Source organism: Trachurus japonicus, chromosome 3 (genome assembly GCF_045865225.1).
Source record: "Trachurus japonicus isolate A0001 chromosome 3, Traja_1.0".
NCBI classification, from domain to species: domain Eukaryota; kingdom Metazoa; phylum Chordata; class Actinopteri; order Carangiformes; family Carangidae; genus Trachurus; species Trachurus japonicus.
In genome coordinates, this window is record NC_140909.1 from 7,912,021 (window position 1) to 7,936,449 (window position 24,429).

Here is a 24,429-nt window from a genome sequence, read left to right on the forward strand (position 1 = left end):
GTTTGTGTCGGTGCCCTGCATGTATTGCATTGTAGTCAGTTTGCAAGTAGTTTCTTCTTTCTGTCACTGAATCAGTCAGAATGAATACCCATCCTTTCACCAGGTTGTAGGTGCAGATAGAGACGCACAGAGAAACCGGGCTAACTCAGTGACTGTGGTTTCGGTGTGAGGGTAACGCTCATGTTGTGTGCAAAGTGTAAGAACTGTGGCCTCGATAGCAGTCAACCCCACATTTCTCACAAAGTCGATGCAATGTAAGGCTAGACTCCTGCCACCAGCCCATAACACTGCTCTGTAGTCTTAAAATAGGAAATAATATTAGGCTGGTTTGATTTGGACTGTACACATGTATTTAACCTGCAGATTAGAGTTTCAGTGTCAAAAATGGACACGTGACCATTGCTGTATTGAAAAGTCTGTTGACATAAAAATGTGTATTATCAACCTAATTTTGGTGTGAAAATACATCTGAAGCATTGAAACTGAAGATTTGATTGCTCCTCTCATTTTCATATGATTGTAAATTGAGTAGCTTTTGGACTTTTGACAGAATAAGCAGTTCGTCTTGGGCTCTGGAGACATGTGATTGGCAGTGTCATTGTCCCCCCCCCCCCCCCCCCATTTTTACTCAATGAATGATATAGACTGATTTTATTACAGACTATGAAAAAAACTTTGGTAGTTGTAATTGGTGGGACTAATAGCTTATAGATCGCCTGCTGATGTGGTTTGGCAAATACTACAACAGTGTTACAGCATAAGCGCTGCTACATGGACAAAGCATGGGAATGCAGAGGGGCCCGAGCAAGGAGTGTGGTTTTGGATGTATTATGTAATTCATGTTGTTCATGCACAACGTGTATAATCATCATATATAATAATGTTTCACAGCGCAGAGAGGAGAAGACGCTGGCTATTCAAATTCATTTCAAACACAGGAAAGTGGTCTCGCAGCAGTAGAGGGTCAAATTACTATCATCATCCAAAAAAAAGAGATGTATGTTTGATGTCTGCCCACTGTAATTTCTGAAAGAAGCACATTAAGTTTGAATCTATAGGACAGAGGCTATTAAAGCCGACAACAGTCATTTGAAGAGTCGTGTTATACCGTGTCCAGTCTGAGTGTCCTGGACAGATGGTGTCGTACTGCTGTACAGATTGTTAAGCCCCATGAGGCAAATTTGTGATTCCAGATATTGTGCTTTTTAGATAAGATTTAAGGTGGCTCACAGCACATCATGGTATTTTGTGAACAGTGTGTTAAAGCTAATAGTCATAGCAGTAGGTTCATTACCTTTAATTGTCGGTGCAAGCTATTTTTAGAACGGCGGAGCAGAGTCGTGAGCTGCTCAGAGCTACGCTACGGAAGCTAATGGGATTTCTAGGTTTCCCTCATGAAACTCATCAAATACACAATCCAACAACTCCAAAACGCTCTGGTGGACAAGTTGTGACCTGCACATTCACCACGCTATGAGATAATAACAGAACGTTACGAGACAGAGTTGTTTTCGAGGCAAATGCAGAGACTGCTTGCTGAAAAACTGCCCCCGACAGAAACGCGCATCAGCGGTTTTGCACAAATTTACCTAGAAAACAACTCTGTGTTGTAACGTTCTGTTATTATCTCACAGCATGGTGAATGTGCAGGTCACAACTTGTCCACGAGAGCATTTTGGAGTTGTAGGATTGTGTATTTGATGAGTCTGATGAGGGAAACCAAGAAATCCTATTAGCCCCATAGGGATTATGGCAATGGGCCAATTTGCCAAAATGTTGAACTATTCCTTTAAAGCCACATGAGCACCTGAGTTTGGACATACGGTGTGATTGAGTGCAACAGTAGATTGAGATGCTGGAGAGCAGTTGTTGTGTGGAAAATTACTGGTTTATGATCTTTAAAGCAAACAAAAAACATGGTGCAGATGAGCTGTTTGACTGCGAGTGCATTTGGATGCAGCGATGTGGTCGTTTAACCATGTTTCCAGAGGTAAGGAGCTGGTTGTTGACAGGATGAATTGATGGAAAAATTCAAAATAAAGAGCTAACCTCAACTGATATTCCCTTTTTTTTCTGCTGACCCTGTCCACAGCAGTACATTGTGCTGGGAGCTGGTCGATCCCAATCTACTGCAGGTGTGCTGCACACAATATCGTGCCAAACGATCAATTTAAGGACACAGCCCACTTCATGCTTTTCAGTTTATACCTTTTTATTTATTTATTTCGTTTGTATGCAAACAGCTGCAATCCCATGGATGTTTCACCTTGTCAGAAAGGATTGTACTTAACAGGCAACAGACTTATTGCTTTAGCGTTTGTCTTGTATGATGAGGCCCGGGATTAATTTCATTGATTAATTTTAATGAAGCAGCTCTGAACAACATTACTATAAATGCTCCAACAAGCACCACGTTGTCATCATCTTCCTCGTTGTTGTTGTTCCTTTCCATTCCAGCCACATCCGAGAAAACGGGTGACGGTGTTACAGTACGGCACTGGAAATGTTTGAATTCCATGGAAAATGGGAAAAAGAAGTGTTTGTGCCTTTGTTGCACAGCCAAAGCTGAAGATACCTTCAGCTGCAGAGGCTGTATATTGAGAACACATGCAAGTTTCAGGTTGAGGCCAGCATTTGAAAGAGAAAAAAGGAAAAAAAAAAAAAAACATCTTTTGAATGTGAAGGTTTTTTTTTTTCCTTCCCCAGTCAAGAGAGCTTGTTACCTTGACAACAGCAGAAGATTCGTAGCAAGGGGAGCTGAGTGAGTGAGCGTGTGAGCCGAGCTTGCCGCGGCATGGCTGTGCTGAACAAACAAGCGCTGTCGCTAACTGTGTCACGAGTGCTGCTGCTGCTGCTGCTGCTGCTGCTGCTGCTGCCGTCTCATTGCAGCCCTCATCCTCCACTCCCTTCTCCTCCTCCACCTCTTCCTCCCATCACTTCTCTGCCTTAATTTAATATCAGGCTTTTATTTAGCTGGCTTGTTGTTGAGCTGGTTTCCACCCATCCCTGTCATCTGACAAACTCACCTGTTTTTTTTTTTTTTATTAATCTTAGTTTTCTGTGTAGATTGTTGTTTTCTTTCCCAACTTCCCCGCTCCATCTTTCACCCCTTCTCATCTCATCTCATCCTTCTCTCTCTCTGCATTTGCTTCCCATTACCCCTCATTGCCGTCTCTCCTGCGCCGACGCTTTTATCTGTTTGGTCTTAAATTGATGCGGAGAGCTGATGCTGTTTGTGTTGTGTTGTGTTGTGTTGCTCTTACTCGCTCGCTTGTGCTGGAAGATATTGAGGTTCGGTGTGCCGTGGTCGCTCCCTGCAGAAGCCTTATCAATAATGTAGATGTTTTTTTTGAGGGGAGGAGAGGTGTGGTGTGTATCTCTTTTTCTCTCTCCTCCCCCTTGGCCTAACTACCCCCCCCCCCACCCCCCCAGCTGTCTCCCCACACCCTCCAGTGTCAAGTTTCCCCTCCAGTGTTTGCGCATAGAAGAGCAGATGACTGACTGAATCTAATTAGTGAAGATATTACAATAAGCTCTGATACCTGATGCTTTGACATCCTGCAGGCCGAACCCAGGCTGTTATATTAAGCTGCTGTTGCATCCTATTGTGTGTTTTGGTTTAGGGCTCAGACATGATATAGGTCTTCTTTCAGATATCATATACAGTGGGTCCTCCCATTTTTATTTAATACACGATAGTACAGTATTACGTATTTTACATTTCGAGCTTTGTCACAGTTCAGACCAATCAGGGAACATGCTCGACGTATGACATAACACATATTTTGTTACAAAGACCAGCTTTACAAACTGTCTCTCTTCCTTGCTGACTCCTCTCCGTGTCCTTTTTAAGTCTAAGTGAGTACTCGGCCTCATAAATATAGTTTAAATGTCAATTATTGAAGTTTAATTTAAATATTTGAATGAATCAAAAACATATTATGAGCACATTATTGTGTTTATATTGATCTAATTTCCTAATCTTAGCAATGGACACGGCTGTTGTGTTGTAATACACAGAAGGGAAGTCAATGTATTTAACAGTGTCGATGAGAGGGAGTTGTTTCAGGCACTGGTGAGACGGTAAAATATGATCTGGGAAATCCATCCTGAGTTGCAGGAGGTGCAGATGTTAATAATATTAGGAAGAAGAAGACTCACAAGTAGGGATGCCCTGATGGGTTTTGCTTCCACACAGCCAACATGTTGTTTTGTTTTGGTGGCGCATCGAACAAGGTGGGAGGTGGGACTTCACCACACGGCACACCGAGTGTCTTTCAGCTGCAGACTGCATAGCGGTGATCAGTTTTTAATGTGACCGGGGACTGGAAGCATTAATCCGGATCTGCCGTTTTCTACTGCTCTGAAACGTTAGCAGCAGAAGGTTTTATATTTTATTCAGCAACAACTGCAAATGATGTGGTAGTACCAGCAGCACAAAGTAATCTGCCAGCAGTGTGAACTTGTACATATTTGATGGTCCGATGCAGCACCTTGCTGAGTGCAACAGCTGAGCCATGTTTAATTTCAATGCCAGACGGTTCCTGCATTTTTCTCCTCTGCATTGGCACCTTCACTGAATCGACAGAGTGCCCTCATTCAAATCAATAAGGAGGCTGTGTTTTTTTTGTTTTTTTTTACACAGTGCTAAAGTCAGACTGAACCAAAGCTTAGACTCAGCTCAGTTTACCCATTTGTTATTCTCACTTTATCATTGATAAAATGCCCAACGACACCACTTCAGATTAATGTAATGTTCAGCAGTGAATCACCAGGCTGCTCCTGGTTTATTTAATCCTACCTAACAACACCACTAATTGTTAGTTTTACCTCGCCAAGTCTCTGTGCAAACATTACTTAGTGTCCTGCATATGAACTCTGCAGAATCCAGCTTTGCCTGTGAATCTTTGTCCACGATGGTTTACTGTGCTGCGAAGACTGCAGCGTGAGCGCGAATGAATGTCCCTGCATGACGCGTTACACGAAGCCTGTGACACACTTTATGAAATCAGACAGAGGTCAGCGCCGTTGTTCCAGGTCGCCTTTCAGCTAGCTCTGATATGTTCTCTGATAGGACAGCCAGACACAGGACTGACTGGAGAGGTGCTCTGCAGCCCTGAGGGGGCCGGCCAGGCAGCCACGCTGGTGTTGGTTTCTGTTACGTAGCCATGGTTTTCACATATAGGAGCAGCGGTAATGTTGCTTCCATTTCCACGAGCTCCCAGATTGCGGGAATGGGAGCTTTTTCCTGTAATCAGATGCCAATTGACAGATGTCTGTTTCCTGAAGCCAGCATTAGAGCCCCTGTCTCCACGGCACCCGGGGGAGTTATGCCTCTTTTGCGCGCACACAAAACACAAAACGTCAAGTGTCACCAGCGGTCGTGCACATGGAACCAGCGGGTCTCTCTGTTCAATTGTTTTTTTTACCCATCAGGAGGTCTTGTTGCCTGTCTGCACGGTGTGTGACACCAATTACACTTTTCCATTGTATTTCACTTTAATTCTAATCCCAGTAATCCCAGATGTGGCCTCACCTCATAAACCAGATGCATAACCGCCAATGCTGGACATTTCAGCGCAGAGGGGGGTCGGCTACGATAGATGGATATTTACCGGTTGAATGTGAAACCACCCTGTTTTTACTGCAACTAAATGTTTCACTCACTCTATTGTGATGCCGTTCCCTGGGCTCCAGTGAAGAGATTTATCCTTATCTGCAGTCATAGGCTGTCAGCATCAAAGACAGCCTCTGATTCTTGTTGAAGGTCACTGTTAAAAACCAGGGTTGGTCTCACTAGCTCTCTCACTTACAGCAGTGTTTTTGAAGAGCTCGTAGCGCAGCTGCCTCGACGACACACACATGTGCTATAAGCTCCACCGCCCCATTTGCTCACAAACCGCTCTGTTCCTCGCCGATACATGGCAACACCTACAGCTCTGTGATGAGCAGCACTGTAAAAATGCACAGCATATATTTTCGCTGTTAGATAACAGGGGCATGTACAGTGAATTTCTTTCTTTTTTTTTTAGAAGAAGAATTAAATATGCAGTCATGTTGTCATGGTGATGCAGAAGTAGAAATTTGGTGTAATTACACATGATAATGCTGAATGTTTGGCTGCTCCTCGACAGTGTGGGGGCTGGATTTTTTGTTTTTTTACTCGAGGCTAGGTTAAATTGAAGCCAACTTGAAGCAGGGGTTTGGTCTTTCCACATCTGTTTCCATCAGCTCCACTGCGTTAGTCGTGTGCTTATGTTTAACACTGCACACACAGATTAGATTTCATACACACACGGTCGCATTGTGCATCTTGTCTCGCCGAGTGATTTCCAGTGACAGATTGGGGATATAATTTTTTGCAGCAGTTTTTATGACTGTGCTACACACATGTGTCATCCTCTCATTCTCTCCTGGTGTAGTTGAGTCAAAGCTAATTAGATAGGAAGCAACCATTACTAAGGAGCCTGTCAGTGCCACCCAGTGTGTAACCACGCCAGCCCGATAAGATTATTGGGTTACTTGGGGATGTCACGATATCAGAAATGTGTTCGTCAAAGCCCATAGCATTGAAATTCAATGATTTTTGGTACAAAATCCAATGGCACAGCAAAAAAATAAAACAACACAGTAAACAACACAGGCTGCTGCATACTGTGTGCCTCTGAACAACGCTTTTATTTTGACAGACTGAACAGTAGAGATGAAACACTTACTGGCTCCACGCTGTATCACGGTAGAAATGCCAGACGGTTAGTATTACTGTTTTAAATTTTAATTATCACTGTAACTGTGGCCAGTAACTGTGGTTAGTTTGACTCACGTTAGCTTCTGCACGGCATCAACCGGCGACAGGCTCCCAGATGCATGTGCATTTTTCACCCTTCTAAAACCTTTATACATCAAAAGACAGTTGGAATAAATGGACTTCTTTTTTTTTTTTCCAAGTGAGTAATCAGCTAAAAACGGCAATTCACTCTCATACGCTGCCAGATGAGGTGGCCTTTCTGTTTCCAAGAAACGTCCCATGACCACAGAGCACACAGCAACGCAGCAGAGGGAGAGTGAGGCTGAAGCCGCCGAGGCTCCGTGTGAGACGAAGCTTCGTGTCGGTGGTGATTGTGTTTTCTTAAAAAAGGCTGCAGCTCTCTGTCGCTCCTGAGCACAGTGTAGCTTCTGGTGCTTCTGGTTTAACAGCAGCACACGGGGCAGGTGACAGGTGTGTCTACAGTGTCTGTGTATGAGAGACGGTGCAGGCTGCAGCACAGAAATGATGCATTTGCTGTTCCCTGGTTAAAATTAGGCAGTCAGCAGGTAAATCCAGTCCTGCTACTGGTCCCTTATGACATAGGCTTTATTTTAATGGATAAACATTCACTTGATGAAATGATTTCAGGTTGTGTTTTATTGCTTTTTGAACATTTCATGTGATGAAACTGATAACAGTGATCATTTTTGTCAATGTAATGTTGTGAACACCCATCTCACACCTTTAGCTTGTTGGTGTTTTGAGCATTGGTCCAATATCCGTCCAAACAGTTGCTAGCTGCTACGATTCACTAACAATAACTCAAACAAAACATTATTTCAACGACATGTTGTTACCGTAATTCTGCCTACACATCCGAATGCCTGGTATTGAGCTGCTCAGTTTGAGGTGTTTGCTTCCCGGGTTTTTGTGTTGCTGCAAAGGACGAGTAGATACCATATCATTCTGAATATGGAGATAAAGACTGATTAGAGAGGTCACAGAAATAGTCCGATCAATAATGTCAAACAATGAGCTGAGGGGAGAAGGTCAGACCCTGACTTGTTTCTCACCTCTGCAGTCGGTCAGTCTTGGTTTTATGAAGTAATAGAAGTGGTTAGATGCAGTCCTCCCATTTCCCACATGTGCACCAAAGTAAAACCGAAAGTTTTGACTAGGTTACATTTCAACTCGTGAAGAACTGGTGCAACCAGTTTCCAGTCTGTATTTCTTTGACTATCAGAAATGGTATCTTTTGTATCTCATTTCTTGTCGCCAGAGGAATGTGACCCATTTGTTGTCTTCCGGTCCCTACAAAAGGAAATGTTTTCTGAAGTGTGTTATAGTTTGTCCTGTAATGTTTTGGATCTGCTGTCGGAAGAAAACTGACAGAAGACAAACACAGCCGCTCATTCTCTGCACTAACAAAATATCCCATCTAGGCCTGGTACACCTGTGAAATTCAAAGGAAATGGACAATAAGGTTCAGTTTTCATACTCGAATGGCTCAACTTTCTTTACATGCTGGCGTAGAAATTTCTGTTGGCAGTAATACCAGCCTTCTAAACTTTTAGGTTGATGTGTTTTTTATTTTGCTAGCATGTCTTTATGTTAGAAAATTGTATACCATAAGTATGGTAGCTCAAAATTACAATTTACTGTTTATATTCCCTATCATTTAAACTAATCTTGGTCTACCAGTGGTTTTTAGGATTGTCTTTCAACGTCTTGTTCGTTGGTGTAGCCATGCTTATAATAGTATACAATTCACTGTAAGAGCTGTGTCTCTTGTCAGTTTTTGTCGGAGATTATCAAGAGGAATGTCATGCCGTATCCAAAACTCTGTTGGGAGGGTTGTGTTCTCCTTCCTGGCTGGATTATTACAATCTGTCAATCCTGTGATTCCCGCTGGGAAATCCCCACAGGTTCCACTTCAGAACAAACACAAATACGCATCTAACCATCATCCTCCTCCTCCTCCTCCTCCTCCTTATCACTTAGGCCATCCCAGTGAGGTCTGGCCTTAATCCTGTCCCTCGTACCCAACTGCCACGCTGTCTGTACTATTAGCCTTTGTGCTTGTATCCTGTAAAACCCTCCACACAGGTTCTCCTCAACATAATCCTGCACCAGTGATGAATAAACGCAGATAGACAAGCACTGGTAGAGATGTAGATCGTGATGAACAATGCAGCTCACACAAGGACTTGGAAGCACTATGTCTTTTTAAGTGGTATAAAATCTGACAACTGGTCGCTATTGACTGTTGGCCTTCAACCCCGTTGTGATGCCCTAAAACCAGATTGATGGAACAAATGTGGGTTCAAATTGGGGAGGGGGGGGTGGCGGTGGGTCCAATAATCACTGGAATGCTACCAGTGCAGCCTGACAATGGACCACTGTTAAATACCCTCCCATGTCCCGCCTCTTAAATCCTGATAAATCCTTGTCCTCATAGTTGGGAGGGGACTGGGGGAAGGGCCACCATGCAGGCAGGTTAGGAACATTAGCGGGGCTCGGGTCCCGGGGCTCTGGCTGGTTATGCTGTGTTGTTTTGTTCTCCATTTGGCTTTCTACTGTGGACATTTTCAAAAGGCAGCCATGCTCAGTATACTCTCACTTTTATTTTTAACGTCAGCTTTCTTATATAGCTACAAAATTGCAGTGTAACTAACATCTTTAAAGCCCCTTTAACACCGGTCCAGAAACCCATCAAGACCCACTAACTTGAGGCTTTTTGTGTCGGCGAAGGGAAAGAGTACAATCTGCACTCAGTCTGGGGTCAAATGACGGCAGTAGTTGCAGGTAATTGTTGGCTCCGGCTCTGATTGGCGGTGATGTAAACACAACACCCGAATGAACGCGCTAATTTTCACCCTTTTGACATCTTTTAGAGCACACACACACTGTAAACAGACCGACCACCCCTCCAACACGAATGTGTGTGTGTGTGTTCAATAAACCTGCTCATACGTGCTAATTTTGGTGTAGAAAAGGCATTGATCCAATTTGGATTCCTCTATAGACAGCCTAAGCGGAAGCAGAAGAGACGCGCGCCATGGGACCTCAATTTGGGAAAAATCTCCATGTAAGTGAATGGGAGTCAAAAGTCAAAAGTGATCCGATTGAATTGTGTCATGAGAAAAATATATGATCTTAACCTATTTAAAACATCACGTTTCATGCCAGTAAATCAGCAGTTTGTTGTAAAACAGCAATGGAAGAACAGGCAGTGGAGTAGCTGACACGGGAAAGGGCGGCATGTGGTGTGTGATGTCACCTACGCCACCTGTAGTCTTTCTGGTTACGGATTTACGGAATTTTATTTTATAATAGTTTGACAACAAACTGCTGATTTCTTGGTATGAAACACAATGTTTTAAATAGGTAGAGGTCATATATTGTTCTCATGGCACAATTCAATCAGATCACAAAATAAAAATTTGAGTCCCGTTCACTTACATGGAGATTTTTCCCGAATTGAGGTCACATGGCGAGCGTTACTTCCTGCTTCCGCTTAGACTGTCTATACAGTCTGTTAAACATAATGACGCATAGTGATTTGTCATGATAATAATCATGACAAATAATGATTGTTGTTTGAGGAAGATTTGTTATGACAATATTGTTACATAAATCCTCTAAATACCACAATTAGAATTGCACTTTAAAAGGTTGTTGGTGTACAAATATTTCCAATTATAGTTGTAGTGTTCGGTATTGGTAGATATCCTAATTCTGGGAATTGGCTGAGGGAGAAAGTCTGAGAAACTCGCAATAAAAACAATAGAAAACTGGATCTTAGTGTTTTAGGCTACAGCATCGTATCACATAGAAATGTCTTCTGCAGACACTCAGTTCCCTCAAAGGTTGTGAATGTTTGTCTCAAACAGCAAAGGTTCCCAGATATGAGATGTTGCTTCCCTTTACCTTGATTCATAAAGCTTAAGAGTAGGTTGACCTTCTGACTGTGTTGGGAGATGCCAACAGTCCAAGGTAGAAGAGATTTGGGTGCAGGATTCAGTCGATAAGAATGTAAGGGGACATGCCGTGTCATCGAAGTTTTCCAAATGAACCATGAGTTAGCGTTAACTATCCTGTACAGATTGATGATAACATGTTATTGCTACAGTCGTACCTGTAGCCTTTGCCATTTTTCCATGCGAAATGGTTTATTGGCTTCACTGAAATAATGTGTTTCCATCTCTTTGCCCACACACCACAAAAATACAGGCACTTCATTAGCATATTTGTCATGTGCATTCATGATCCATTGAATCTGTCCATGGGTTATAAAGGAAATTTAAAAAATAAAAAAAATCATCATGCCATGAATATTTGCAAACCGATAGTCTGTCTATACCTAATTGTCTTTGCTTGAATGAGAATAGGGGACCAAATAACCTCAGTGCATATTGCAGGCCTTTCTCAGCTTGCCAGAGCATTGTGGGAGAACTGATCCTGGGAGGAGAAACATGACCCCCGTGCACATCCACCTCAGTACCTATCCTCCGTAAAGAATGTGAAACTGCCTGCACTATGCTGTGCATGTAATTAATGCTGGGTTTTGTTTTCTTCTTATTTTCCAGGATTCTGTGGATTCTGCGGCAGCAGGTGTTTCTCGTTGGATTTTAGCCCACTGACATTCTCCCACAGCCATGGAATCGGTATGTTGAAAATATAATCATCAGGCTGACGCTCAGTCCTCTAGGCTGCTGTCACTGAAAACAGTTTGTTAATTGCTTATTCCTGAAGATGATGTCTTTGGATTCCTTTCTTTTTTTTGTGGTGGCATCATAATACATGCTATGTAGTGGTGTGTGTGTGTGTGTGGGGGGGGGGTATTTTTGTGAACAAAGCAACTTGAGAGCAATGAATAGAAACACTACATTTGCACCTCTGTCATTTTAATCATCCTTCGTCTGTTTGAGTCCTGGAGGTTTTATGCTGGTGTCAACCGTGTGACATGTGAAGGCGACGTGTATTTAGTCTCATAAACATCATCGTTGTAATAGAAAGGTGGCTCGGCTTGAAAGCCTCTTGTTTAGCCAAAAAAAAAAACAGACAGTATAAAGAGAGACTGTCTGTACGTGAGTGTACTTGTATACATATTACAAGCATCAGGCTCTACCCTTTATTGTCAGTCATGCAGGAGACTGTGTGTGCAGGAGTTGCTTGTACCAACAGGCAAGCTGAAAGCGCAGCAGCATTGAGCTCTATCCACTGGAATGCATGTATTAAGAACAGGGCTTAGTGCATGCCTAACCTCTGCTTTCCTGTCCCTTTGTCAGGGGCTGTGTGTCTGTGTCTGTGTGTGCGCGTGTGTTAGAGACAGTGAAAAGTAGGTCACAGCCTCTGTAGTGCAGAACTAGCATGTGTCCAACAAAAGCCGTCCATTACCCTCTGTCTGTTTGACTCGCAATGCATTGCAATCACAAAAACAACAACAACTAAAAAACATGTTGGTTACCGTGCATTAAACTGGAAGTCTTGATAAGGGATATCACAGAAACCAATATTATGGCACCATGCCCATGGCAAAATCCTGATGGTTCTGCCAGCACTTGTTTGTTTACACAAACTTTAAACTGTCTCCTACAACTTCTATTAACAGTGTGTTGTCAAAAATGTGTTTTCAATGTCCTGAAATGTTCCTGTTTGCCTTTCGCACTGGCTGTCATCAAAGCTACACACAATGTTCACAGAGGCTAAAGTCTCAGCTAACAACTCAGAACATGAGCTGTGTCCTGACAACACTACCTAGCTTCAATCATGACCTTGCTATCAAAATATAACAATACACTTTTAGGTGAATATTTAAACTCTTTTACCGTACTGTATTTGTCAGTTTAAAGGTTGGGTCCGGAGTTTTGTGCCCAAAAATAAACATTAGACTTATACAAATGAAATCTGTCTTAATCATCACCTATGGGCTTCTAGTCCTGTGGGCTGGTGGCTGTGTCTGCAGCGCCCCCTCCCCCTGCCTGTATTTTGGTCTTTTGCTCTGTTTTGTTGTGCACGGGGACGTTTCTGGGTAGAGAGTGAGAGAGTCTGTGTTTTCTCTCCAGCCAATGACGGAGCTACGTGCAGCAGAGTAGGAGGCTTAGGGCTGCTAGCCGCACTAGCTGTCCCTGATGCTCCTCTCTCTCTCTCGCTCTCAGCGGCAGCAGGCAGGACCGCAAAGAAAAAGAAATACAGTCTGAGTGAAGCGCTGGAGCCGCGGACCGATTCCCGACCGTTACCAACAGCTAAAGCCTCGACTGGTAACAAGTATTAGGGCTGTTGTGGTGAGCTAGCTCGAGGCTATCTCCGGCTAGCGGTAGTGGTTAGCATCCGCCGCTAACACCCGCTTCCCAGCTCACCACTACGGCATAACAACATAACACCGGAGGCTCCCGGTGTTGGTGACGGTCGGCTATCGGCCCATGGCTCCAATGCTTCACTCAGACTGTATTTTCTTTTCCTTTGCGGTCCTGACAACCGCTGCTGTCTGGGGCAGGAGGCTACACCGTTGAGCCCGAGAGGAGGGGCCCAGTTGAAATGTTTTGTTTACAAACTGCAACGAACAAAACTCCAGACTCTACCTTTAAACTACTGCTTAGACACTGATTATGTGTGTGTGTGTTTGCAAACTGCGTGTGCAGAATTTTATTTATTTATTTCCTGTGATGTTGAATATGGTATTGAGAATTGAGGAACATTGACGCTGACACAAATTTCTGATATTTTGACATCCATGGCCCCGGTCATATGAAATTCTATACTATAAGCACATAACCCCACTGTTGTCGTATATCTTCATGTCACAAATATCCGTCTTTGCTGCCACGCAAGCAAGTTTCTACACCAATCAGAGTCGTGGTATTGTCTACATGCCACAGCTTGAGGAAGGACATTTACGCTTCTCACCCCTGCTAGCAGGGAGTTAAATGGCCCTGGCAGCGTTGAAATATGATTTATAGATAAGATTTAAAGCTTTTTTACTTGAAGGATGTGATCATAGAGTGCACTCAGTGTGGAGGCACATGAGTCCTTGAGGGTTTTTTCAGGACGTTATAAATTTCACAGTGACGTTGCAAAAAATTTGAGAATATATTCTTCAGTGGCGTTATTAAAATGTGTGAAATAACACGTTGAAATGTGGTAAAGGAAAGTCACCAAACGAGTGAATATGTGTTGTTATGAAGTCAGCGGCCCTATAATGATCGTTATCTGGACTGCCCCTGGCCTCGACCAGCAGCTGCAACACTGTCTCATCCCCCTCTTCTTCTGCGCAAATTCATCTCTGTGTCTGACTCTAACACTCCTCCCACCCACCCCCCCTTCCTCCCTCCCACCCTCCCCCTCTGTGTCTCTGTGCCTGTGGCTGTGGCACCAGCAATAGCAGCTACTGTTTACCTCTGCGCGCTGCCTATATCTGCTTACTGTCAGAGGAAACCAAGGAAACTGATCACAAAGCTTATTATGGTGCCAGGGAGTGGAGTACACACTGTGCATATGTGCCTATTGGGGGGGTAGACACACACAACACACACGCACACACACTTTGTAAGGACATTTGTTGACATAATTCATCACAACTAAATGCCTAAACCTCATCCAAACCTAATTCTAACCTGAACTCCAGAACCAGGTCTTAATCCTCATAAACCTCTCTGAAGATGTGACGACTGGTCAAAATGTCCTCACTTTCCCAAAATGTCCTCACCCCAGTGAGGTCTGGTCCTCACAAAGATGGAAGAGCACACACACACACACACACACACACACACACACACACACACACACACACACACACACACACACACACACACACACACACAGGCGCACACAAACCCTCTGCCACTCTCTCCCCCACCTCCCCCTCCCCCTCCCCCCTCTCTCTCCTCATGTGATGCCAGTCACATGGTTTCCAGGCAAGCAGCTCAGTAAATCAGAATCAGACTTTTATTTTTAACTGCTTTAAATCCTCCACCTGGTCTCCATGGTTAGCAGAACTGACTGAGGTGTCTGGTGATCACTCATCCCTTTCTTCTCTCACTCTCACTCTCTCTCTCTCTCTTTCTCTCTGTTTCACTATGTGCCTGTCATAGTGTCACTTCCTTCCAGCCTCACGACGCCACATGCCATCATATCCGTGTACCGACCCGCTCCCTACCTGCGTTTCTGACAGTGCCTTGCATTATTTTGAGGAGAATGAATTCAGAGATGTACTAATGCAGAAGACTTGAAACCAGTGACTAGAAGAAACCCTTTTATTTTTTTGCATTCACATTTTTCTGTGCTGTATTGCTGCTATACTTGAATGAGATTGTAGAGCAGAAACTGTTGCATAATAAGCATCAAATTTTTATAACATGACTGAATAATGAAGTCCTGCCACACTAGAGCTCAGCATCTGCACCGGCTGCTCAATCAGATCTCCAGAAGAAATTGAATACTACAAATGTGTCAACCATGTTTAGCACAGAGCATCGTTATAAATATCTGGTATCAATCGTGTAGGTAGAGATGTGTGTCTGTGTGTGTTGGAGCACACGGCTGTGGACCCGAAGCTTTGTGTGAACTGTGAACACTTTTCTGTTTACCTGTTAGAAATAGTCTGCTGTGAGAAGTCGGTGTTCGTTTTTTGCATGTCACACACAGGCGTTGTGTGTAGACGTGATGTCCTGTCTGTGCTGCAGTCGGCAGCAGCGCTGATATCTCTCTGACTGTTATCTTTCAGCAGATGAGCTCAGAGAGGAGATGTCTGTGTTCAATTTGGTTCAGATGAAAGGCTGAAATTCTTGTAATCACACCTTCTCCACTGTTTCCCTCACAGCTCCCCTTCTACCTCCTCCTCCTCCTCCTCCTCTTCCTCCAAAGCAGGGCTTGTTCCTCAGTGGGGATTAGTGTGTGCGGCAGCTCTGAACAGGGAAGTGGGCCCTGCCAGTCACATTACATAACTCGCCCCCGCTAGTGCGGCTCGGCCTGGCCCGGCTGGAGAGACGACTATAGAGGCTTTGTTTTCCCAACCTTCCCTTCTTCCTCCCCTCTGCTGCTCCTCCTCTTCCCCCTCGGGCAGGCTGCATACTGATGCCTTATAGAAGGAGTCTGTTTGCAGGGAACAGGCGAGCCACTGTGGCGTGGAGTGCAGAGAAATACGCTAATAGCGAGTTGAATGGCAGCGAGCTCGCATCTTATGCAGAGGAATTTGAGGTCTGCCATAGGTCATACAGTTTCAGGGAGATGGGAAGCAAAGGGGAATGCAGCACTATGCTTTACTGTCTGCCCAGGGGTTCCACATCAGCATGCCCAGTGTTTACACAGAGGGTTAGAGCTCTTCTGAGGAGTGTTTAGAGCTCTGCAGAATTTCTCAGGGCTGACGGGTTATGAGACGGTCTGTAACTTATTCCCAAAATCCTTGTTTGTGTGCCTCTGTCCTGTGTAGCTCGACCACACACACACGCGTGCATGTATGCGTACACATGGCTCGTCCCCAACCTGGCAGCCTGCCACTGTGTTAGTAGGGTGGGAGTGGGAGGCCAGCGTGCTCGGTGTAATGGAGGTTCAGACCAGTTAGCACTCTGGGCGAGTAGAAGTAACTGGTAGGTGTGAGAGGGAGCAGGATAAATAGCAGAGCACGGTGGCGGCGGCGGCCTCACGTACAGCATCTTGCAGCGCCGAGTCCTTGGCTCACTCCTCATTTCTGCATTTGTCCTTCTATGGAGTCGGGGATTTTTGCAGCTAAGTGATGACACATGACTTAAGTAGTGACGGAAAGTGACTCAATACATTAAGACACCTGGTGTTAGGATTATGAGGAGTCGCAGTGTCTGCTTTTAACACACATATATGTTCCCTGTTATTTTAATCCACATTTGCAAGTGGTTGTAATACAGTAAGTATAATCATGGGAGGAGCATATTACACGTGTCTAGTCTTTTATCTCTCTGTTTGCCTATCACACATTGTGGCTAAAGTTAATGTAATTGATTATGTCGTTCCATGTGGTGAATTAGTTTGAGCATATCTTTCTTATTTGTGGTTCTTTAGGCTTTTGGTTATTTATATCTAAGGATGTGTATATGGGTCATGAGAGTCATCTATCATTGCGAAACATGTTGGCATTGTTTACAAAGCGAAAGAACAGCCAACCAGTTTTAATGTTGTAAACATGTCATTTTACATGCACGCCCCTCCCCCCCTCCCTCTCCAAATATAAACACAATTAATGCCGCTTAATAAATGTGGTTAAAAATAGTAGTATCTGTGCAGCTGTATCTCCTCCATGAGCGAGCGCAGGATGTCGACGGTTGGTTTGCTTTCATCTGCTCTCGCTGGGAGGTCATGGTTACTTCCCAGACACTGTTTTCCACAAGCTTAAGTACACGTTAATACACGCACGCACAAACAGGATCTGTACCTGATGGTTAGACTGATTTAGACTCTCTGCAGCTTTTATAATGTTGGTGGTCTATGAATTGCCGTGAATTTTACCGTCTACTTATTCCTTCAGTGACAGAAACCCTGTATTTTTTGGGGAGAAAAAGAAGACATTTTTATGTTAGTCTGCCTGTTGAGTCATATCCCCTTTCTTCTTCTATTCTTGAAATTCACATTAATCTTAAACTTCACTTTTATATCTACCGCAGCTCTGCAGCTCTAACTTTTTCTTTCTTCTTTCTTATTTTTGAAACCAGAAGATCAGGTTATATTCATGGGAACTTGTGGTAAACGTCGTACCACTCCTTCACTTGTACTTTTTCAGTTTCTTGTAATCGCTAAAAGGAGAAATTTGGTTGGTTTGGTTGAAGTTGATAGACATTTTTACAACACAGAATCTCTCACTTTCAAAATAATACAGATTTTGTAAATAAATGCAGTCACTATTATCTGATTATGTATTTACTCATTTCATATACATATTTTGATGATAGCATTTTGATGGATGGTCATCTATAATGTAGAATTTATGCTACCGTTGTTCTGGGCCAGTTCGGTGTCACTTCTGATAAAAAGCCACGTCCATAACGCTCCCACTCTAAATGTAAAAATGGAGACGGTCGAGGGCTGTGCGTCTCCAGTTTGAATTTGTGTACTATCTTGGCTTCACCGCTGCATTTGGAGATGGGCTCTCAGTGCGTCAGCCATGAGCCAAGTTCCCATCAAAGAGTAGCTGCTACACCAAAGACTGTGTTTAGATGTGACTGCTAATTTTAGAGCTGCTAGGCCCTTGTCCAAGGTGGGGGAGGATAAGATAACATTGAAGTAGCCCTCCCTCCTTTACACAGTTTGGTTTTGATTGTCTAACCAATAATCCTCATCCAGCATCATCCAGCAGCCCTCATTTCGCCCCCGTGGATAAAAATGTTGGACGCCATCGATCGTATGTGTGTGTGTGCAAATTTTATTCCAGTTTTCCCAGCAGAAAATCACACAACCACCTTCTGTCATAGAATAAATTGACATTTCTATTGTTAGTTACACTCATGTCTACCACCGAAAACAATGGGAAGATAACACAAAGAGACACACACTAACTAACTGCCTTATATGTCTCCACTTCAGCGTTTAAGAGCTCAGCCTGGATTAGCAGCTAGTTTGGATTGCTAAAATTAGCAATGTTTTTGACTGTGTCGAGTTTCTACTGGAAAGTCTGCTCTTATCTTTTGCTGTATTAGAGTGCAACGCTGGTGAAAAGGCCCCTTTTTCTAGGAAGGCAGTCAGGAGTCACGACCATGCAAAGGGCTATTAAAGGTTGAATGAGTGCAGAGAGCGGCTAAGATCCCCCCCCCCCCCCCACTCTACTGTTTCTGGCCGTAATGGCAGCGATAATGGACTCTCTTCTGATTTGTTTATGTCAGAAGGGCATCTGGTTTCAGGAAATTCGGCCCTGAATGGTTGTGGATATGTTATTCGTTCATTTATTTATTTATTTTCTGCCAGTGATCCAAATTCCATCAATTTGAAATTGTGCATGCACACACACACAGAGCCATAAAAACATGCAGTTACGCACCTAAACAGCCTGCAGAGCACGTCAAAGCAACACACAGGCCATGTGGCAGAGCTGTCCCTGTCTGGCCCCACTCTCCTGTCCCTCTCGCAGCCACAGAGCAGTGACCTTGGTTTCAAGTAGCTGTGCTCTGTTAGAAAGCCAACACCTCTCCCGGGATGGGCTGACCTTGTTGTCTGACACACTGTAAGTCTGCACGCCCCTCTCTGTCTCTCTCCCTTATTCACTCATACGCACCTCAACATCAGCAGTCTAAACAAGTCCCTTTGTGTGAACCTCACCATTGCCAGTCTGGTGCACTGTATTGTATAGAAGCAGGAGCCTTTATAGTGTTGTTCAGCAGGTTTGGGCTTCTCCCTTGCCAGGTGTTCCTTCATCGCACAATCTCTCCTCTCTGTGACAACACACTCCTTTATGGTGGTGTTTGCAGCAGCGCACACTGTTGTCCCCTGCCTTTATGCTCCTACCTTTGATTTCCTGCAGCTGTCCAGCTGTGCACAGTGCATGGATGTGTCTCGGCATGTACTATATCCATTTCACTCTTCACCGAAATGGAGCTCACATGCACCCAGTCTTCCATCCGTCAGGCTTTATCGCTTCTGTTGTGGCCCTCTCACGGATGTTTCAGTGTCGCAGGTATAGGTGAAATTAGAGGGGACAAGGATTGCTGTCGTTGCAGGAAGTGGTACGGAAAGCAAATTAGAAGTGTATGATCGGTGTTTACGTGCACCCAGGGTGATTATAATCAGAGAAAGAAACATCCAGTTATTGACAGTGTTTTGTAAACATGGCAAACAGGTTGTTGTATATGTTATGTCACGTCATTATCAGCCAAAGCGAATCCAGAGTCTGGTTGCTCAATCTTTCAATTTACCCATGATGCTGTCTGAAATGCTTAAATACTAAAGCACCGGAGGCACGTCGGCTAGGTTCCTCAGTCGTCCATCTCACGTGGGACCGACGGTATAGATGAGCTTACGTAACGGCTCATATTTCACTTGCACCATATATACACATAAACAAAAGCTGACGTGTATATTTACACTTTGAGTCAAGTCAAGTCAGAAGGAGGGAAAATGTTCCCAGAGATGCATCAGAAACGCTCCTTTGACCTCCAGTCCTCTGAGTTGGTGCTTCAGTGTTGATGTTTGACTGACAGCTGAGCCCACAGCTGCACGGAAACAAACTGGCTGATAACTGCAGCTTGTCAAAAAATGACCCACACGATTTCAAAACTTTGAGGAGCATTTGATATTTGCAGGTACAGTAAGATGTGGATGCAGCTGAACAGTCAACAACTAGCTGAATATCTGGTGGATGTTTCTTCCCTGGGGTTTATTTGTTTGCTACTGGCAAAGTAAAAACAAATTATACATCCATGCTTACAGACAACAGAGAGGTCAGCTATATATCTTCACACTAAGGACTGTGGGCACAGGCAGACAGCAGTTACCTTTAATTAGACCAAGTACTAATATATTTTTGACCTTTTTAGGCACTGATGACCAGATAAGTTTATAGAGGACGTAAGGAGGAGCTGCACATCTTGCTCTCAAGTTGGAGTATTCACCAAGTCATATAAACAAGTGGTATTACAGTAAACACATACAGTAGATGTTACCCTTTTCTGTCAAGGGTTATAATAAAAAAAACATACAGGTATTTGTGTGTATGTGTGTGTGTGTGTGTGTGTATAGTGTTGTGAAATGCTAAAGACATTCTCAGATGTTGACTTGAATTTATTGGCCACGTCTTTGGCCCAGGGCATGAGGATCTGGTTGAAGGCCATCTGGAAAACCTTTGCCTCTATACAGAAAAGCTTTGCAAAAAATACGCAAACCTGTCAGCATTGTGGTTTTTGATGTGTGCAGTCCAGTTGTGTGTGTGTGTATATGTGCTGTGTGTGTATATATGTGCTGTGTGTCGGGCTGTAGGCTGTGTAAAAGTTGGGCCGGGGCCAATAGCCAACCAGGAGGACAGACAAGGAAGCAGATGGATGTGTTTGGACTTAACCCTTCCCACGCCACTTCATCCTCCTCGCCCTCCTCTTCCGACCTGCACTCCTCTACAGGGTGAAATGAAGGGAGGCTGTGTGTGTGTATGTGTGTTAGGTGGTGGGGGTTGGGGGTGCATATAAAGCCACTAGCACCAAGCAGAGAAAAGCAGGAAGACAGACGGAAACCAAAGAGAAGCAAGGGAGACTTTGCCTCCGCAGACCTTTTCCATCCAGAGCCTGTGTATGCTGCTGAATTATGCTGACATATGGCTACTACTGCCACGGACGAACCGCTCTGGTCCTCCGCTGCCTCTTTTCAACTCTTTTTCCCCTCTGCTGCACTCCACTGTCTGCTGCCACGGCCAAACCAGCACTTTGCTTGTTTGTCCCGGGAATGCCTTGCCTTTTCTGGGATACAGAGTCACCACACCCTGTGAGATCCACTGGGCCGTCTGCCGACTTTTTTTAGCCACTCGGGCTCCCGCTCTCTTGCTGTGGCTGTCTTTCAGTGGTCGAGGTTTCACCTGCAAACATATAATTGCTATTGGGTCCATGGTAAAATCCCTTTTCCCCACCGCTATATATATGGTGCTTTAATGACCATTTCTCTTTTTTTTTCTCTCGGTGAGAGTGACTGGCAACGTAATGACATAATATGACAAAAAAGTTGATGTTCATTGAATTGTACAAGCGAAGCGATAATTAAAGCAAGATTATCTAACTAACTTTTCCTGACTTGCAGGAGTCAGGGTAGACTTGTGTCACATTTGGTGTATAGATCATGTTCAAGCCCCTTGTCCGTAGAAGCACATTAATATTTGATGCGCATGCATGCCCTCAATCTGAGGTGTTTGATAGTCACAGATTTGGCGCAGGAATCCAGGGTCCCGGTTTAATTGCAAATCAGCGGTTGCTGAGTGAAGTTTCTGGAAGACACCCTCCCTGCTAACCAGCAGACTGTAAATAGAAAACCCCCGAGGGAAGATCAATACCAACTCTGCCTGTTGATGAAGGGGGAAGCTCGCTGTGTGAAAGAAATGCACGGCATGCTTTATGGACTAAAGGAGCCCACATGGTATCCAAAACATGGCACCATCCTTTCCCCTTGTTATGAGCGGCTGGGTAGTTTTGCGCTTTTTGTCTTTATTTTTTTATGGCTTCCAAGTTAATGTCAGATTCTTTGAGGATGGCAGGAATGCACTGACTTTTATTCTCACCTCTCTATAACGCACTCTTTGCTGCACATCTTTATGGACCAGAGGCGTGAGGCAGCTGTAGGCCAGTGAAATGATGCTATGTGGTGACAATAGCGTGAGTTCCTCTTCCAATTCCTTCCAACCACCCATCCATTACCACCACCATTACCAATACCGACGGACTACAATTCACCCCCCCACCCCTCCTCTCTCCCCTATTGCCTTCTCCCAACAGAATAGAAAACTGAATGTAGGAATGGGGAGGGGGAGGGTGGAAGGACGGACATCTGTGGCCCTCTGTCCGACCCTCTCTGGGCTCTACTGCCTCGGCCTTATTGTTCTCAGGGATGTGGAGAACCATAACAGAAGGAGAGCAGGAGAGCCGCAGTCCAGTCGAGAGAAAGGGGGCAAAGGGGGAGGAGCAGTGAGGGGCAGCTTTTGTTTAAAGGAAGAAAAAAAAAGCGTCAAGCCTGTAGTGTGGATGTTTTATGGGATGGAGGTTCGGGGGGGGATGGGAAGATGGGGTTTTGGTGGAACTGACCTCTGATCTCAAAGACATATTCAGTCAGTAAAGTTCATCCTCTGGTTTCTGTCCCCCACCAACAAACGAACAAACTCCCATGGACGCACCGAGTTCTGCCGGGATCATCACGCTTCTTATTTTGGCGCTCTTTGCTTTCAGGGCAAAGGTCGCCTCCTTCGTGACCTTTGGCCAAAACTTAATGGCTCCGCGCTGATGGCCTCATAAGTCTCGCGTCCTTTTAAAATGCTGTTAAATAGGAAAATAATTAAAGTTACAACCTGTTTTCCAACTTCTCCACAGTTAACAAAGTGGTTTTTTTTGTATGTGTGGTGGGGGGAGGGGGTTGTGTGGTTGTTATGCAACAGTGTGACTGCGAGGTCGTCGAGAGCTGCAGCTATAAGTCAGTCACCAAATGTTGGTGTTGGAAAATGTTGTAAACTTCCTTCAGTGTCATCTGGGGTTGCCATCTTTTCAGTTTGCATTAATAAGAAACCGTCCTCCTTTATGTAATCTGTCACAAATGTTTTTGTATCATCTGTAAAAAATCATGATTGCTTCCATTCACATTTTTCTCAATATAGCGTATGGAGTATTTTCCTCTTCCGAAAAATGTGACAGATGGTTGGTCAGATACTTTGGTTGTACTACGTGCATGATGACTGAGAAAACCCCCGGTTTTCCCCCACATGGCACATCAGAGGCCGCTAGATGACCTTCCACCAACCTCGTACACTTTTTACACCGAAACTGGAGCACATGAGCAGGTTTTCTTCTTCTTCTTCTTTTTCTCTCTACTCGACCTACAGCCGAGATTTCACAGGAAATGATAAAGAAATAAGAGGGACACAGAGATATTGTAAGCAATGCCTTCCTCCCTCATTATTACGCGTCTGCGTCTGATGTGTCAAAATTTTGTGCTGCGGTGAAGCCAAGGGTAGTCGTCGGTTTGCTCCTCAGATGTTGCAGCACAGGGCACCTCAGAAATTACAGCTAGGCCTTGGTTTTAATCACTGCTGTCCTGCCACTGTTTATGTCAATTTCCCTGTCTCATCCATTGTCTGTTTCTCTCGTCGTCTTGTCTCCCTCCTCTTCACTCTTTTGGTCTGACACCCATCTCTACCTACACAGCCGGTGTTCACTGATTTATTTGCCCATTAAAATAGCGCTCCATTATCATTTGCTTCCACAAAGCGGCTACTTCAGTAAAGCTTTAGTATTTTTTGTTTTTTTTGCATGTCCATATGTTTCACGAGTTGCTGTCTTGCCGTTTCTGCACCTGATTTTCACCATGGTACCACAGAAAACCATAATTGCCTCGCTCATTATCCACCTCCCTTTTTATTATCATGTTTTCGTCTTTGACTTGCCGGGGCAGCGTGGCCTGTTGTCATTACAACATGGATGCTGAATGACAGTCCAAGTAAATCCTAAGCAAGTATATTTGTACAGTTCTCTCAGCTTGTGATAGTTGTGAATCATTGTAAACACAATACTTTCTCCTCATGCATATATACTTACATGAACCTAATAGATGGCTATTCAGAATAAAAACCGTAGGAGCATACTTGCCTGTACTACAGTATGACCGTGGTATTTGTTTGTAGATGACGGTGCAGGGCTGTGAAGTGAAGGTACAGGCCATTTCAGGCTGTGGCACCAGAGCAGGAAAAACGTCATCATTGGTTTTAGCATTTTTATAAGTTTGTTTATTAAAAAAACTGAGGTAGTTCCTGTGCTTCTGCAATTTATATCCTTAAAGTTGACTAAAAACACAAATGCAAGTTGATTAGAAGGTCTTTATTGTGGTATTGGCTTTGTCAGCATTAAGCAGAAGAGATCACAGAGAGCTGGAGGCGAGAGAGTTGGTTTCTTCATATTGCTGAGAGACAACACCCAGGCGGCTCTGAAGACATTTTTGTCATCATTTTTTGAGGAGCTTTGATTTTTTTTTTCCATCCACGCCACAGT

At 44.2% G+C, this 24,429-nt stretch overlaps 1 protein-coding gene across 2 annotated transcripts in view; it reads left to right on the top strand.

Annotated features, from left to right (window-relative positions):
• The window catches only part of ankrd11 (ankyrin repeat domain 11), a 105,544-nt gene that overhangs the window by 17,136 nt on the left and 63,979 nt on the right, over nucleotides 1–24,429 (top strand). For both annotated transcript variants that reach the window (XM_085806412.1, XM_085806419.1), the window contains exon 2: nucleotides 11,338–11,415. The gene's annotated coding sequence lies outside the window, so the exon portion shown is untranslated. The remainder of the gene's footprint in view (nucleotides 1–11,337; nucleotides 11,416–24,429) is intronic.